General features: G+C 46.6%; 1 protein-coding gene across 14 annotated transcripts in view; it reads left to right on the top strand.

Moving 5' to 3' along the window:
* The first annotated feature begins 4,288 nt into the window (after nucleotides 1-4,288).
* GIGYF2 (GRB10 interacting GYF protein 2) overlaps nucleotides 4,289-6,321 on the top strand; it is a 76,104-nt gene continuing 74,071 nt past the window's right edge. For 10 of the 14 annotated variants that reach the window (XM_080622547.1, XM_080622548.1, XM_080622546.1 and 7 more), the window contains exon 1: nucleotides 4,291-4,407. The gene's annotated coding sequence lies outside the window, so the exon portion shown is untranslated. Of the gene's footprint in view, nucleotides 5,111-6,321 lie in introns of all 14 variants that reach the window. The other 4 variants (XM_080622545.1, XM_080622542.1, XM_080622543.1 and 1 more) reach the window with 1 other exon arrangement.

Raw genomic sequence — 6,321 nt, 5'->3', positions numbered from 1 at the left:
TTTTATTCCAATAGATGCCAGTCAACTCCAGCTGACAAATTTCAATAGGGAAATGAGCAAAGTGTGGCAGTTGTGTTCAGCTCAAATAGGTGCTGTTAGCTGCAGCCTTCATTCAGTGCAATGACACAAGTGCTTTTGGGTGTGCTTTTATTTTGAATTTAGCTTTGCAAAAATTAACATTGAGAAAGTAATTGCGTTCTAAATTGCTCTGTTTTGCTGGCAATTATTGGATTGAATAACAATGTCATTAGGTTATGCAAAAGTACTTAAAATTGCTTAGCAAAACCTCCCATCTAATACTTACTGCCTGACAATACTTAATTGTATTTACCTATATTTAGCACATACGATCCTTGATCCTCTGACCTTTTATGCCTGATGTCACCACAGGTGGTTCTTAAAGGTCGTGGCAATCCCAACTCTCTTTACTGATACCTGCTGGTACATTAATAACTGGTCTGGCATTCCTGACATGCCCCAAGTGGCGCTAAGTAGAGAAGGCTGATTAAAAGCCTGTTGTGCTTTTGGGCCTTTCCCTGAAGAGAAAAAGACTTGCCTCAAGTCACTCATCTCCTAGAATGGGAACTCTGGATGGTCGTTAATCCCTCGAGGGTTTTTGTTTAAAGCTTCCCAGAGTAGAAGATGTACAGTAAAGAAGTCACTAGCACTTCAGGCAGCACTGAGGATGGCTTTAGCCTGTGTGGATACACAGATCACAGTGTGTTTCTCAATGATGCTGCTTCTGTCATAGGCATTGTTGTTTGCTTCAGGGGACAGTGTTTGTTGCCTAAAAAGCACAGTGTAAACACAGTCACGAGAGAAAGGGAAACAGTACGATCAGGTTGTTTCTGGCTTAGGGTTCAGGGTTTATCTGTGAGGATTAAGGTGACCAAATCATATTTTAACCTTACGGGAGCATCCAAATAAATTCCTTCCAAGATGGATTGGAGTAACTGAAGTGCTTTATTGTTGCCTTTCAAACTCAGCTTGTCACATGTGGGAAAGATCTTAAAATAATTGTGTTGCAGAACTAGCGGTGTGTTTGCAGTAGTCTATCTTTTAAGCCATCTGAGGGTGATGGATGTGTTGAAGTGACTGACTTGAAAAACCTACAGTTGGATGTTCACCTGCCTGCCTTGTCTGTTGCTTTTATTATTTTTAGGGATGTGACAGAGGACATGGAAAAATGGGCTCTTGGGAAGACACTGACACTTCTTAGGCAAAATCCCTGGTATTTTGACAAACAGGGGAGCCACTTTTCCAAATAACAAAAAGGGGGGGTGAGAAGGGGAAACATGACAGACTGCTGCATCTTCTGGGCTGCTTTATGCCATTATTTACCAATTCAAGGCTGTGCTCTGTAGTTCCACTACTGTAGTAAAGGAGGCAAGCTAGGGTGGGTGAAAACAATGGGTCAATGAGGAAGTTTTTAGTTTGTTATGGATGCCACTTACCTGTATGTGGGGTTTTAACAGTGAGGATGAATTGGCACAGAAAGCCAGGGCTCTGAAGTACATCGTGTTCTCGGTATCCAGACTAGCTGCTTAGGTATTTCATGCTTACATTGTATCGGCTGAAGTCCTGTAATTGAAACATGTAGGAATTTACACCCACGGACACAATATCGAATTTTTATGACAGTCTCCCTGTTCTGTTTGAATGAGTGTTGTGGAGGATTTAAGATGCATCTGCTATTACCAAAGCCCAGAAATTCATCCGAGTTTCCTTAAGGTATTTCACAAAAATGCCAAGTTCTGCAAATCGGGCATGCTTCAGATACTCTTGTTTTCTTTTGTCTCAATAAAACAATGTTTGTGCTAACTGGGATAAAGTTTCCCACAAGTGCTAAACTTCTCCCCTCTCAGACGAAGCTTGTCTGAGAACATGCGAAAACATTTTTGAGTCCCCACACTCATGTTTGGTAAGTAGAGTAACAAGGTGCAGCCGTTTCTGCAGCGAAATTAGAAGTTCTTACTGACAGCTTCAAGGACAGTGCTGCCTCTCTCCCTCCCAACACCGTTATTAGTTATTGCCTCAAGCTGTGTGACAACAGCCAGGGGTATCAAATGCAGCTTATCAGAGGCCAGCCTTTTGCTAAAGGGAGCTTTGCTTTTACATGCCAGCCTCTCTAAAGGGGGAATTCAACTCTAAGATTTTCAGGTGAAGTAGTCCTGTGTTGTTCTAAGCTAAAAATAAGCCCCAAGAACTAGAGGCTTTCAACCTGTCAGCTCAGAAGAATCGCTTGTGTTCACTGTTGCATCAGTTTTGGCTGGTGTTCAGTGCACAATGACAAGTATTTATTCACCTAGAAGCAAAGGGAGAAAGCTACATGAACTGTGGCAGAAATCACAATTGGAATGAAATTGTTTCAGCTGAAAACGGTTGTGACTTCAATAGTAAGTAACAACCAAGAGTAGTTTTTTAGGCTGAAGGAACCACATGGGGCTATTCTGCATCACAGACTAATATGGGTTTGAGGACTAAAAATAAAACAGTATTTTTAGCCAAAAAAAAAAAAAAAAAAAGAGCTTGTCATTTTCCTCATCGGGAAACTCAGAGTAAAAATACGTGCACCTAATGCCCTTTCTCTGTCAGTGTCAGCATCCTCCTTCCCAGCTGTATCCCACAGCAGCATATCCACAGGGCTCCTCTGGTGCAGGGGTGAGAGTGGGTCTGACCCCCTTGGCACCACGGATACTGCATGTGCTTAAAACATGGTTGCTTCCCAAAGGTAAGGAAGATTCCTATGGCCTTGTAGTGCCACCAGGAAAGCTGAGTTACCTACATGTAAGCTAATGGGAGAGAAACGGTAAGGCTGCAGGTGAGAGACTATACCTTGAGACAGGTATCTACTGTATGGAAAAGGGCTTTGAGTATTGTGAGTGTTTGCTTAGAGCTTTAAAAAACAATATCTATGGGTGTGGATAATTATGGAACTTCCTGCACATGTACCAAAGACATTGCAACCAACCCTGGAAGAACTGAAGTTAGAAAGTGCTATACTTCTATACAGTGCATTGATACTAAGACCAATAAGCAACATTGCTAAGGGCCTTTGAAGGAAATTCCATACAAGCTTTCCTTGATCACCCTAATGGGGTCAAAATTCAAGGCCAAATGGAAAACTATTTGAGACATTTTTATAGTGATACCAAAGTTCTGCCGTGGCTTAGAGGGCAGAGTGTAAAAAGCATTATGTCTCTTCAGTTGGTTTTGTGTTATAAGCAGAATCTTTCCGTGAAGTCTCTAAATGGAGTAAGTATCGAAAATTAAAAACATTAATTTATATTTATGTACCTGTATAGCAAAAAATTGCAGGCAGTTTCTTGTTTGGCCTAGATCTGTGTCAAAATAGCAAGTGTAATAGTTGGGTGATTAAATTGGGGCTGGTGGGGATAGTTTGGGGTTGGGTTGGGGTTTTTTTTCTTATTTTTTTTTTTTTTCTGATACTGTTTTTCATTTCTCTAACTTCTGTCTTGAAAGAAACCCGTGAAGAGCAAAATCAGGCTATAGTAATTTTCTTTTGAGGAGAAGTTACTAGCATGTGATTGGGTAATATGAAATCTTAAATGGCATTAGCGATGCACAGTAGGTTTAAGAGGGTATCAGCGGAATGCATTTAGGTGAGAGTATACTATTCTTTGTCTTTATGCTACCCCTGCTAACCCCTCAGCCGTGTGCCTTGGATCTAGTAGTGATCTTTGAATGGAGGAAACTTCGACAGTGAAACAGCTTGTAAACCAGGATTCCTTCTGGCTGAGGTTGTCTGTAGTGATATCTAACTCCTGCTATGGGACTTGCAGCACCCTGCTCTAGTGGAAGGTGTCCCTCTCCGTGGCAGGGGGCTGGAACTGGATGAGCTTTAAGGTCTCCTCCACCAGAACCACCCTGATTCTATGACGACGCGCGCTGCTGCAGCATGGATGCAGCAGGGGGCAGTAATTTGCCTCAGCGGCACAGGCGCTTGGCACCAAGCGGTCGGTTTGAGTCCAGGCGGGAGGGTGAGGCACCGATTTAGGTGCTCGGGGGACACCCGCTGCTCCCGTAGAGGAGGCAGGGCGGGAGGCGCAGCCGATCTCACGGGGAAGCCATCCATCGGCGCCCACCCGGCCGCCGGCCCACAGCGGGAGGCTGCAGTGAACCACTGCCTCCGGCTGGGGGCGCTCGCTTTCCCGCGGGAGTGAGGGACGCTGCGCGCACAGCTGCGGTGACGTCACGCGGGCGGGGCCGGGGTGGGGGGGACGACTAGAAAAGGGAGCATCGTAGCCCATCCGGGTTCTCCGCGGCGGAGGCAGATGGGCGGGGCCTTGCCTCACGTGACGTTGCGTGGCGGCGCGACCGCCATCTTGTGTTGTTGGGGCTGAGGAGTCGCTGTGGTCGTGAGGGACTCTCCGTCCGGGAGCGCAGGTAACGCCGTCCCGCCGGCTCCCTGCCCCCGGCACCGCCTCGGCCTCTCCCGCCGCCTCGCTGCCGCTGCGCTCCCGCCGCTATCGCTGCCGCGTTCCCCCTCCTGCGGGAGTGGGCCTAGGCCGCGCGCCGAGCACCGGCCTTGCCGGCAGCTCCCGTCCGCCGCGGATGCCGCAGCCCGGAGGCACCCCGCGGCCTACCGGGAGGCGAGGCTGCCCCGGCCTGGCGGTGAGGGGTGCGCCCGGAGGGGCTCCCCTGCGCTCCTGGCGATGGGCTTTTGTGGGGCTGCTTGGGCCTAACCCTGCTTGGGGGTGTGGGCCTTGTCCTCTCCATGCGGCTTCTTGGCAGCGGAGGACGGTGCCTGTCAGGCGACGGTAGGGCGCCTGCGGCTCCTCACTGCCCCCGGGGCTGGCACCTGCGTCCCCGGCGCTGTCTCCCCTCACACTGACCCTTGTGAACTCGCTCGTCGTCTCGCAGCCCAGGGAAAGCGGGCCTGTGCTCCGGCAGCGCTCGCATTGAAGCCACTGTGTGCCCTGCTGTGAGCACGCCCAGCCCTGTCACAGGCTGAGGAAGGAGGGAGCTCATCGAGCATTCGAGCCTTCCCCCCATCCCCCAGGCAGCAGGGTGTTGGGAGCAGCAATGACCAGCAGTGTTTGACTGCAGAGGCCTTGGCAGGCTGAAGAGAACATCGATCAGGAATTGTGTACGTTTGGTATTGATCCAAGACAAGTAGTTTCAGTGTCAACAAAGCAGTCTCTGCTTTTTCAGTTCTGTGTAATTGCGCTTTAAAGTGGGCCAAGTAGTAGGCTGAAAGGAGATGCTGCCAAGTAGTACTTCTGGAATAAAACCTACATTTTCCCCAGTAACCTTCAGCTCCACATTCTTGCTTTGCTGCTGTAATGGTTTATCTCTTGTTGTCATTCTTAAGTGTCTTGTTTTCTTGGGTGGGAGGGGAGAAAATTCTGGTTGTGTTTTTCTGTCTAACTTCTCGCTGCTCATTCTATTTTCTTGCTTCAGGAGCTGACTTTGGCAAGTTCCTGGAAAGTACGTGTGAATTCTTTTTTTCCCTTTCCTGTAACTGCTTGTTGCTTTTGTTCTTAAGAAACTTTTTAATGAACACAGATTAATTTGCTGCTTTGTGAATAGGACTTCTAGTAGATGCACAGTGTGATAATTGGGAACCTTTGTGAACAAAATTGGTTGCAGTTGTCACTAATAAAAGCTTGCTCTGGTATTTTTGAGCTCTGCAATCGGTTGTTGGCTCCAATAGATAATAAGAGTTTTAGTATTACAAGATATTAGAATGCTTGCCATTAACTTGATTAGGAATCCTTTGAACAGTTAGCTGATGCTGATGTGAAAATGCGTGCCCTGATCAGTCTGAGGGGTATCAACAGAAACGGAGTGTCCATTGCCACTTCTGCACCATCTTCATTCCCTAAGCTCATGTATTTCTACAAGTTAACTGATGTCAAGGGTCACGTGTGGAAGTGTTAATTTCTTACTGAATGTGATAAAAAACAAGTGTCTCTGTAATGGATAACTGTATTAAAAAGGAGTCGGAGATTTATCCATGGGAATTGAATGTCACTTCAGTCATGACCTGCATCTTGTGTTGAAGCTCAGTAGCCCCTTTTCAATATCTGACATCATTGTGTATAAATACTAGGTTTTCATAATGATTCCAAGAGCTGCTCAGGCTCTTGCTGGCTCTGGATACATGAATGTGCACCTGGATACCTTGTCACTGTATTTCTCTTAGGACCTTTTCTAAATGGTTAAAGCAAGAGCATAGAACTAAAATGCAAAGTAATTATGTTGCAGTGATGATTTGTTTCTCAGGGTGATTAAAAAATAATTTGATCCACAGTAAAAACTTGGACTCTTGCAGATCCTCTTTTCACTACAGATGTT

Source organism: Psittacula echo, assembly GCF_963264785.1.
Source record: "Psittacula echo genome assembly, chromosome: 7".
NCBI classification, from domain to species: Eukaryota; Metazoa; Chordata; class Aves; order Psittaciformes; family Psittacidae; genus Psittacula; species Psittacula echo.
The sequence above is the reverse complement of the archived record's forward strand: the minus strand, read 5'-3'. Positions and strand labels throughout refer to the sequence as shown.